Below are 12,070 nucleotides of genomic sequence, written 5' to 3' on the forward strand. Positions count from 1 at the left end.
GGCAGTAGTTTGCAGCCTATGAAGTCTTACTAAGTTTCAAAATATAAAACCTACCGTGCTGAACATCAATTCAGCGGAAAGCCTCCAAAAACTAAGATGAATCTAGCATTAATCATGATTACCTCTGGGAAGAAAAACAAACGTAAGATCTATTCGTTGAGGAGGAAGTTTCTTTGGATCGTGCGAAACTGAAATGCGATGGAACTCTAATTTTTGATGAGTTTAAAGTCGCTGGGTAACTGGTGTGGAACAGTAAAAACAACAAACTTATTGGTTTATCATTGCCTCCTGAGGAATACGCATTACTTGATGACTATAGGCGTTTTTGGCGTTAGGCATTGGAGCTTCTTGCTGGCAAGACGTGCAAGATTTGACCAATTCGCTGATGTCATCATCTATTTTTGGCCACCAAATTCGAGCGCGGGCCGTTGCCTTCATCTGTACCATTCCCTGATGGGAACTGTGCAGGTCCTGAAGCAGTTTCTTTCTTTGGCTAGCAGGAATTATGACTCGATTTCCTCTTCAGAGGATGTTGCCAAAAGTGGATAGTTCATCCCGATGTCGGTGGTACGGTATCAGGGCCTCTGGCAGTGATGAAGGCCAACCTTGGGTCATGTAAACGCGGAGTGTAGATAAGACTTTATCAGTGAGTGTTAAATCATCCAATTCCTATACTGTCAAAGGGCCAGCGGTGGCCTGCGTTAATGCAAAAACGTATTCAGCAGGGACAGGAGTTTGCCCTGCAGGAAAAAGAAGTGGAGATCGGCTCAAACTTTCAAAGCATCTGCATTTACCTTCAATGCACCCTTCTTGTGTCGAATTTCATACGTGTAGGCAGGTAGGATAAGCGCCCATTGTTGCAAGCGAGCAGCTGCTATGGGAGGAATGGGCTTCTTTTCGTTTAAAAGGGAGACCAAGGGCAGGTGTTCTGCGATAAGGATGAAATTCTGGCCATAGATGTAGTCCTGGAACTTTTTGACACCAAAAATTATGGCAAGGGCTTCCCGATCAAGCTGCGAGTAGTTGCGTTCCGCCTTGGTTAAACTTCGTGAGACGAAGGCTATAGGGCGCTCTTGGCCGGGTATTTCATGCGAAATTACAGCTCCGAGCCCCACTGGCGAAGCGTCGCAGGTCAGTGTCACTTGTTTGGTGACATCGTAGTGCATTAGGACACTTTAATTTTTCAAGGTGTTTTTAGCTTCTTGAAAAGCTAATTCTTGGACTGGGCCCCGCGGTGTGCTTGTTCAATAGGGAATACAGTGGTGCCAGCTTGGTTGCACTGTTAGGCAGGAACATGGCATAGTAATTCAAGAGCCCTAAGAAGGAACGCAATGTTTCCAAGTCCTTTGGAGCTGGCGTGTCCATTATGGCAGCCATTTTTGAAACCTGTGGGTGTAGTCCAGTTGCGTCGAGCGTGTGTCCAAGAAATTCAACTACGGGTTCATTGAACTTGCATTTGTCACGCTTGAGGTGATTTTCTTGGAAGATCGTGAGCGTATCATCGAGTTGTAACAAATGATCATGCTTGGTTTTGCCGCCTAGTAAGACGTCGTCTTGAAATGGGAAGGTTTGAGGCATGTTGCGAAGCAAAGTCTCCATTGTGCGTTGGAATATGGCGGGTAATGACGCAACTCCCTTAGTTAGACGCGTGAAAGCGAACAGTCCAAATGGCGTGTTGATGGCGACATATTTGCGTGATTCGACGTCAAGCTTTATTTGGTTGTACCCTTAGATCAAGTTTTGAAAAGTACTTACACCCGGCCAACTTATCGAACAGATCTTCCGGTTTCGGGAGAGGATATTTGTCCACGTTTAATTGGGGATTTAAAGTGGATTTAAAATCCCCACATATGCGTATCGTGCCGTCAGGCTTCTGGTCTGGGACTATTGGCGAGGCCCAGTCGGAAACATGTACCTCTTCTATAATTCCTTCAGTTTGAAGGCGGCGAATTTCATGCTCCACAGCTTCCGCGCGTGCATAAGGAGTAGTGCGAACTTTGCAGAAAACGGGTACAGGGTCAGGTCCCTTTTAGTTTTCCGACCCCGGGAGAGAAGATGGCTTCGTGTTTCTCTATTACAGAATCTAAGGTGACTTTGCATGGATCAGCTGACTTCTGTGATGGCAGTGGTTGTAAAAGATGGATGAGTTATTCCAATTGGCGGAGGATATTTAAGTCCGAGTATATCCACTTTCTGCCGCAGAGGTTGGGACCTGTTCCATCGATGAGTAGTATCGGGAGGATTTCTTTTTCACCCTCGAATTCAACCAGAACTGTGATTCTTCCTGCTACCGAGACCTTATCGCCCGAATATGAATGTAGGGTTGAAAGAAAAGGTTCTACCGTGGGAAGTTGTGGTAAATTCTGATATTCCCTCAGATTAAGCGTGGAATGACCCGAGCCTGTGTCGATTTCGAAAACTAATGGCTTGCCTTGCACGTTGCATGTAATCGTAGTGGGAGGAGGTATAATTTCCAACCCATGGCTGGTCACGTGTGTTTCCAATGAGGAGAGGCATGTTCGCTAGTGCTATTTTCGTCTATGAGAGCTTACGTAGGGCAATCATTGTCATCGAATTCTGTGCCCTGTTGAGCCTGAGCATGGAGGATGGCTATGTGATTTGTCTTGCGATTTGGCTTAAAGTTGCGTGGTTTAGCAACTGCTGGAGGAGCGATGACTGCTAGGAAAGCTCTTGCTAGATGGCCAACCTTGTTGCATCGGGCGCAAATGGCGAAGCTATGAATGCAATTTGGGCCTGTGTGACCCGTAGCAGCACAGCGGATGCAGGCATTAGCTTCCACCCTGAAACGTCCATTAATAACTGTTCCTCGTGGTTGTGGAACTGTGGTGCTAGTATTGTACTTGTGAACAGTAGCACGTGGTGCCGACGTTTCTCGCTTTTGTATATCATTGCGAAGAATAAGGAGTGCGCGTCGGTCCTGGTGCAAATGGTTATTGATGGTCTACGGGAAATAGGACTGAGCGTAAACTCTAAGAAAAGTAAGGCCATAATTATCAGTCGAGGACACCTGGATGTGAGTTCCGAATTCCTACCTTCCCTTGGTGGCGATTGTATCCCAAGTTCCCAACCCTTGAGAACCATGAACGGGTCAAATATCTAGGAATTGACTTCAACGATGAGATTGTTCTTGATAAAGCAGCGGTTTTAAAAAATGTATCCGAAAACCTCGACTTATTAGTAGCCAGCCCGCTGCTTCAACCAAGCCAGAAGTATAACATCATCAATCAATTCCTCTGGCCATCGGTGGTCTACCCGCTTCAAAATGCTCCGCTCAAAAATTTAACCAAGGGTTTTCTGAAAGACATTGATATCTGCATTCGAGGCGCTGTAAAAAATAATCATGATTCCTAATGATAGCCCGGACAACATGTTTTACTCCCCAAGGCGACTTAGAGGCCTCGGAATTGTGTGTGCCTCGTGGGAAGCCTACCTACAATACTACAGTATCGCTTTAAAGCTGAATAAAATCGAGGAGGAGAGTGTCGAAATTTCGAAGCGGAACGTCTAGAGTGCTTAGATAAACTGGGAATTCAATTACGCCCAGCGAAATCAGCGTTCTCTTCTCAAAAGCTGAGGGACTTGCTAAGAAAGAATGCCTTTAAGGAGTGGTCTAATCTACCAGGGAAAGGTCTCGGAGTGGCGCAATTCGCCGAATGCCCGAACGCTAACTCATGGATGACCACGGGGAAGGGTATCTCATCGTCCCAGTGGACCTCGGCTATCAAAATGAATTCTAATTGTTGCACCACTCTTGGTACCAAGGGTCGTTCCAATGGCACAATCTCATGCAGGTATCCTAACTGCATGAAGAAGGAAACTCTTTGTCACGTGCTACGGGACTGCACGCATTCCAATGAGTTGGTAATTGCAAGGCATAATAGGGTTGTTAACCTAATAGAAGCAAGCTGTATCGCTTCTGGTCACGACGTGTACAAGGAAGTACACTTCTTTATTGTTTCCGCGCGCAACCATGGATGGCGCCAGTGTCTCAACACAATCGCCACCAAATCCATCAATGTTCCTTCAGCCAATGAACGGCTCCACCTCAACACCACTTCAACGCTGGGGCTCTCTCCCGGCTCTAGCCTCATCCGTCTCTAGCGCGCCTCTCTCGACCGCGCCAGCTCTCCCGCCGCAGTTGCCCGCGCCCTCTTACGCGCAAGTGACCACGCCGCCAAATTCAAATGTGCCTCCGCCTCTGAATACCTTCGTTTTCTCTTCGAAAACCCGTAATTACGAGCGTGGGATTTCCATCCGCTCTTCGCATCAGAAAGCCTCCATTCAATGCTATCTTGAAGCCGTTGCCATTCAGGTTCCCCCGCAAAACATCACCGATGCGTGGCGGGAAAATGGCCAAATATTTATCTACTTTACGGACAAATCCTTCGCCCTACAATTAATTGGTACAGGCCTCACTTTTAGGAACTCTACCATTCAGTGCCTTCCCTTGGGCGTCGCCCCCCAAAAATTCAACTTTCCAGCGTCCCTCCTGACGTGAGTAATGATATGTTACATAAAGTTCTTTCAAATTTTGGCCAAGTTCAAGGCAAGATTCGCAGCCTTACTGCGGCCGTCACCAAGCCGGAGTTCAAACATATCCGCTGCGCTCGGCGTGAGGCCAACGTGCTTTTCGCCTCTGACGATGACTTCAAGAATCTCCCCCCTTACCGTGATCACCGTCATCGTGGACTCTGTCCGCCAAGATGTGTTATTTGCGGCAACACTGGCCACATGAGTAAGGTCTGCCCCACTCCTTCCACCAATAATACCACCACCACCACCACTGCACCTACTGCTCCAGCACATGCCGCTAACGCCACAACAACAACCGCTCAATCTCCGATTTTGGCCTTAACCTCTACGGCCTCAACCTCTGCGGCCTCCCCCTCTGCGGCCTCCACATCTTCGGCCTCAACCTCTGCGGCCTCAAGTCCCGCCAATACGGTTCCCTGTCCCGCTCTTCCCATGCCCTCTACGCAGAACAGCTCTCCTAAGCCAGCCATAGACGCCGATCTTGGCTATTCAGCCGACATGGACGGCGAGGTTCCTTTTGATGAAGACCCTGCCGTAAAAACGTCACCCATCAGAAGAAACGTAAGCAGGCTGACCAGACGCCTTCTGATGCCGTTTTTTCCCAGCCTACACGTCTCCCTCCTAAGACGAAAAAGCAACGCCGTTCCTCTGGCACCTCCCGTTACCTCTACACCCCTGAGACGAACTACTGGGCCGACCCTCGCGGCCCTTTTCAGGCAACGTTCCCCCGAGCTACAGTCGCCTCCTTCGCGAGTGAGGCTTTAAACGTCCCCACTGCCGCCTTACGCGTTAATGCCGCTAAATACGCCAATGATCCAGCCACCGCTGAAACACTCGCTCGCCAGGTGCTAGTTGTGGCAATGACTGATCCCGGTATATCTGCCATCGCCTCTTACGCCCAATTAATTTTGAGTTGAGAAACAAGATTATCTTAAATATTAAAATAAATACAATTAATATTAAATATTTTCTTCGTTAGTTGTTCGCCTTATTGAGCGTTACATCGTTTTGATAAAGAACAAGTAAACATTCTTGAGAGACTTGACTAATATTGGCGTTTGAAATGAAGCATACGCCGGTTGCTTCGCCTTACTCAAATAGGTAGTATATAAGGGTGTCGAACTACAGCTAAAAGCAAGAACAACCGCAATTGCGAAAACCTTTGGTGGACAACCCACCCTAGGGAGGCTAGACGTTTTTCGTAACCCTAGCCGATCGCCGCGAAGGTCTTAAACCCAACGATGACGATGGAGTTAGAAGCCAATGAGACAGATTGGTGTCTATGTGGAATAGACGGAAGACCAGTAGATAGTGGTGATTAGAAGCCAGTATGTACAGACTGGTGTCCAAGTGGAATGGACGAAGACCAGAAGATGGTGGTTATTAGAAGCCAGTAAGTACAGACTGGTGTCCGTGTGGGATGGACAAAGACCAGAAGATGGTGGTGTGAGAACTCAAGTAGAGGATCCATTTCCGTGACTGTGAAAGCAGTTCAGTAATGGCGAACACGTTTGCTCCGATTTGGAAACTGCGAACGCGGTCACGTGGGTGTAACAACAGACACACAACAGACAGACAGACAGACACACACAGGCAGACACACACGATCGTTACAGAACCTCTCCGTGACATACGTCACTCGGAGAGGTAACAAGTTGGGAAACCAAAATAAACCTCTCCGAGCCGAGACGAATTTACTTTCCAAACACCGGTCCGCCAGCCAATGAGACAAACCGGAAATACATAGTTCTAACCGGCGAGATATTGCAATGATCATTTGTAAAGTTTATAGCGTTTAATAATTTCCTGCGTATCCTCAATGATTCTAATGAGGACCTAATATCTATCACTAAAATGTGTATTTAACTTTCGGCTCACTCTGAACCGTTAAGACCTACTATAAGAGGACATGAAACAAGGTCAATTCTGGTTAAAATCTAGGTTATCTTATCTCATAGACCCAGTCGTTTCAACACGTATGGAGAGATGAAGTATTAACATACTAATTATTTAATGAAGCTAAAAGATACGTTTACACTATATATAAATGTAGTAAAGATGAATTAAAAAGTAAACACCAAATTTTAAATGTTAATATCAAAAGATGTTCTTGGAATATTGAGATGAAACAGAGCTTTATAGCTACACAACTACTAAAAGAATCGTAATTCCGAAAAATATTTAAGTATTTCCATTTAATATTCTGCCAAAACGAAATGTTACCGTTTTGTAAGAGATCTTTTCATCCTACTCGCTTTATATTAACTTTGATATGCGTGTAGTGTTTCGATTCAGATGCAATCTTCATTACTCGTTCTATATTAACTCTCACTTGTGTCAGTACATAGAAATAAGTTTATTTTAAATAATTAATTAAATATAAATGATATTAATTATTTTAATCGCCAGTAAATAACTTTAAAAATAGTTAAATCGTTTAAAATAAAGTTGTTCCTATTATCTTTCGAAACTTTGCAAATATAGACGTTTAAAGCGAAGGGTACCCCTCTTGCCCGCTTTTTTCAAATTTTGGGATATATATACGATTCGTTTCCATTATAATAATAGATAAAAACGCATTCGCGTGAACCGATGGTGGAAGCCCTGCCATTGGGAGGCTAGACGTTTCTCGTAACCCTAGCCGATCGCCGCGTATATCTTGAAACCAAACGGTGACGAAGGAAAAGAAGCCGGAATGGACTGACTGGCGTCCATGTGGAATGGTTCTTGTTTTAATATAAGCATTTCACATGATTTTTCTAAATGAAATTATAAACATGTAAGTAACAAGGGTAAGACGTATTCGACTGCCCATTTAAGAGAAATAAATGGACATATACGGGATATCGAACCGACCATTCCCAGAGGCCAAATATTATAAGAGCAGGCAGTAGAAGTCGCCTTTCGCATTGAACACCGTACACTACACTAACTTTAAGCATGTTATATTAACCATTCCAAACATTTGTTTAGAAATGGTGATCCGGATTATGAGAAGCTTCCAAAACTGATACTAAAATTTTTATGGAGTCGGATACAGCCAACTGTGAGAGTAAACAATTGCCCGACAAAAGAAAAAGACGATAAAGAAAAAGAGACACATTTGTAAGCAAATAAATACTTACAAATATCTATAGTTTCATGTTTCATTGATAAAATAAAGAAACTACTTTGCGATGAACCAAATGGTACTTGTGTCTCGGAAAGAACAAACTTACAGAGAGTCTAGTTGCAAGGAACCAGAGAGTGGTCGACCTTTGGCACTTTCGAAAACGTAAGAGAAAATATAATTTAAAGGAGAACAGAATACGAACTGGCTAAGGAGAGTTGTTTTAAATTTAAACCCCAGGTTTACTGAGAAAGAGACAACCGATGTTGTAAAAGAGTATATACAGAATAAGCTGTCATCAGAGATAGGGAGTTGCCTATCCTGTAGAGTGAAAACAAATTTCATCACGCGTATTCTTTATCCATGTTAATAGTTTCAAAAAGAGGGCTAAAAAATTGGGGATTGAATTTTTGTCAAAAGGAGCCTTTAAATGAACTCCTTCGGCGGAAGGGTAAGAACACCCTTAATCGCTACTCCCCCCGCAAAATATTCTTTTCGCGGGAGGGATGAACACCCTTGTGCACTCTAGGCCTTAAGCCGCGTTTTCAAAGCAGCGGGTAGCGGGTAAAATTCCAGCGATAGCGCAAAAAAGTTCATAAATCGCGCTCTCGCTTTTGCCACTACTGTTTTCATGGAAGCGATTTTAGGCAGCGATAGCTCAAAATCAGTAAAGATCAAGCGCAAAATCAAATATCGCACCCGTCTACCTCAGTTTGATTTCATCGCTCCGTTTCAAAAACTCGCTTGACGTCATTCATTTTTCAGCGAATGAGAAGGAGCTTTCGGTCACTTTTCATTTTTAGATTCTGATATCTGTGAAAGTCGTAAGGCGTATACGCCAAGGCTTAACAACCATGCCTCTAAAATCAAAAATGCTAAATTCCTAGAGTCAATTAAAGGCCGAGCGATTTTGGGTGTATCGTCTTTTAGCGATTCCATAATATTTCAACAAAAATATACATATACTTGTATTATAAGCAATTTTTTAACTTTAATAACAGGCGCCTTTGCTTGCCTATTACCACCATCTTGATACAAATCGGTCAAACCGCACTGGGCCTATAGAGCAATCGCTTCTTTGAAAACCTTTCAGCGAGAAACAAGGCACGATTTTTTAGGCGATAGCGACAAACCAATAAATCGCTCCAGCTTCGAAAAATCGCTCGCGCGCATTTTTTTGGCTGAAACCCGCTGCTTTGAAAACGAGGCTTTAGTTTCAAATACGTGTGAAATTGCCTACAGCCTATTACACGTATTTGAAACAAAGGCCTTTAGGTCCGTGCACCCGAGCTAAAAAAACACGCGGATATTTTAAATCCTGAAGATCCTCAATTTTTTGGTCTATTGTCAGCACGCATAAACCTAGGTTGCATAGAGACCTAGGTTTGCGCGTGCTGACAACCGATGTTGTAACAGAGTATAAATAAAAATAAAATAAATAAATAAATAAATAAATGCTTTTATTCAGGAGCAATCTTTAAGAGTGATTCTTATTTACAAAGATGTACCTTAGGTTAAATTATTAGAAGTTATAGTATTTTACAGTGAAATGACCTTAACATAATTATTAATTTCTCTTTTAAAAATATTTATAGAAGTTGAGCCTTTAATATTGTTGTGTAGGTCATTCCAAAGGCTGACGCCTTTGTGTTTAGTGCTTTTATTTCTATACTTAGAGTTAAAAGTTTGCACATAAAAATTTAATTCATTACGCGTACTGCGTTTTAGTAATTTAGGGAAATGAAGTAATAGGTACTGGGGAACATGGCCATTTTTGATTTTATACATTAATATTAAGATAGCCATCAGGTATCTTTGATAAGGTGTGTCTATTTTGGCGGTTGTCAATGCCAGTGTGGCCGATGAGAACCTTTTGGCTTTGGCAATTAATTTTGAGCAGGAAGTATACAAGGCGTGCAATTGTGCATGTATTGTTTTACTAGCGTTAGTAGAAGATATTTCCATAGTCTATTATCGGCTGAATGCACGCAATGTATAGCATCCGTAGTGTATCGATATCTAGGCTGTTCTGTAGTGGTTTGAGGAGCCAAATCCTGGATCGGACCTTCTTCGTAATGTAATCTATTTGGTGAGTCCAGTTTAATTGTTCATCTAACCAAATACCTAGGTATTTAAAAGATTGCACACGCATGATCCGTCCATTATAGATGCTGTCAATGTTTTTAGAGTGTAATCTCATCTTGGGTTTTGGGGCGAGAATCATGAATTTAGTTTTCTCTAGATTTATTAACAGTCCCCTGGATTTTAACGTCTTATTCAGTTTATCTAAGTCGTTATCGACGTCTATTATTAGATTTTCTAGGTTTTTGTTGGAGGCTATTATAGCGGTGTCATCAGCATATTCATGGGCTTCCGTGTGCTCGAGCGCTTCATGGATTTTTGAAGTATATAGATTGAATAGCAATGGGCCCAGAACACGCCTTGAGGAACTCCGTGGGTAATGGTAAGCTTTTTGGCGGAGAAGCCATTATGGCAAACACTCTGCTCCCTGCCTTGGAGATAATTTTTATGCCACGTTAGCGCTTTTCCAGTGACTCCCGATTTTTCCAAATCTCTTAGCAAAATAGCGCGTTTACATTACTATACTTATGAGGACCGCGACGAGAAAACACACCAATCCTGTGGGGACCGTAGTCACTTATGGGGACGCACACCCCGGTCCCCATTAAACCCAAAAAAAAACATATGCTCAAATTAATTATTTTTTGATTTTAATTGCTTAAAATTAGTTTTTAAAGTGGTCCCCACAAAGGCGGAAAATTACACATTGCCGATTTTGTGTCACACACGGACTGATAATAGCGCCCCCTTATCGGTCCTCGCAAGAACTAAAAAGCACACACTACTACTTCCGGTATGAGTGAAGGCCCCATAAAAGCGGTATTTTAACAATGATCATAAAAATTAAACACAAACGCACCGTTTTCTTTATTTTGAGAAGATAAGCACATGAATACTTGCTATCTTAACTAGCTCTTATATCAAACGACTAAACAATATTAGATACGACAACATACGAAGTTTACTATTATTCATTTATATGAAAAATAATAATTCAAGGTTAAGAAAAGGGTCCCCATAGCGGATGTAGTAATTCAAATTTAAACACAAAATGTGATTTATTTCAAATTTCAATTTAACAGAAAGACATCAAAAACACGAAGATATTTCTACTTCTTTATACGATATCTAGATAAATCGCTTTATTTTCACCAAAAGCAAAAAACATGAAAAACCGTTGGCTCAAAGGTCCCCATAAAGGATTTAAAAATACAAAATTAGACACAAAATGGTTTAAATTATAAATTTCAAGAAAAAGGTTTTTTAAAATAAATTTATACACGACAACCTTCGAAGTTAACTTTTATTAATCTCTTTGAAAGATAATAAAAAAACGTTGGGAATGGGGTCCCCATAGCGGATGTAGTAATTCAAATTTAAACACAAAATGTGATTTATTACAAATTTCAATTTAACAGTAAAACATCAAAAACACGAAGATATTTCTACTTCGTTATACGATATCTAGATAAATCGAATTATTTTCACTAAAAGCAAAAAACATGAAAAACCGTTGGCTCAAAGGTCCCCGTAAAGGATTTAAAAATCCAAAATTAGACACAAAATGGTGTAAAATATAAATTTCAATTAAAAGTTTTTTTTAAATAAACACGAAAACCTTCGAAGTTAACTTTTATTCATCCATATGAAAGATAATAAAAAAATGTTGGGAATGGGGTCCCCATAACTTATGTATTAATTCAAACTTCAACACAAAATGTGATTTACTACAGATTTCAATTTAACAGAAAGAAATCAATAACACGAAGATATTTCTACTTCGTTATACGATATGTAATTAAATCGCATTATTTTCACCAAAAGCAAAAAACATGAAAAGCCGTTGGCTCAAAGGTCCCCGTAAAGGGTTTAAAAGTCCAAAATTAGACACAGAATGGTGTAAATTATAAATTTCAAGTAAAAGGTTTTTTTTTTTGAATAATAATATACACGACAACCTTCGAAGTTAACTTAACTTTTATTCATCCATATGATAGATAATAAAACAACATTGGGAATGGGGTCCCCATAGCGGATGTAGTAAATCAAATTTAAACACAAAATGTGATTTATTATAAATTTCAATTTAAAAGAAAGACATCAAAAACACGAAGATTTTTCTATTTGGTTAATCGCATTATTTTCACCAAAAGCAAAAAACATGAAAAACCGTTGTCTCAAAGGTCCACGTAAAGGATTTAAAAATACAAAATTAGACGGAAAATGGTGTGAGTTATAAATTTCAATTACAAAGGTTTTTTAAATAATTTCAGACACGACAACCTTCGAAGTTTACTATTATTCATCCATATGAAAGATTATAAA

Source organism: Phalangium opilio, unplaced genomic scaffold (assembly GCF_054372755.1).
Source record: "Phalangium opilio isolate 3A_F unplaced genomic scaffold, DU_Popi_V2 ptg000077l_1, whole genome shotgun sequence".
Lineage (NCBI taxonomy): Eukaryota > Metazoa > Arthropoda > Arachnida > Opiliones > Phalangiidae > Phalangium > Phalangium opilio.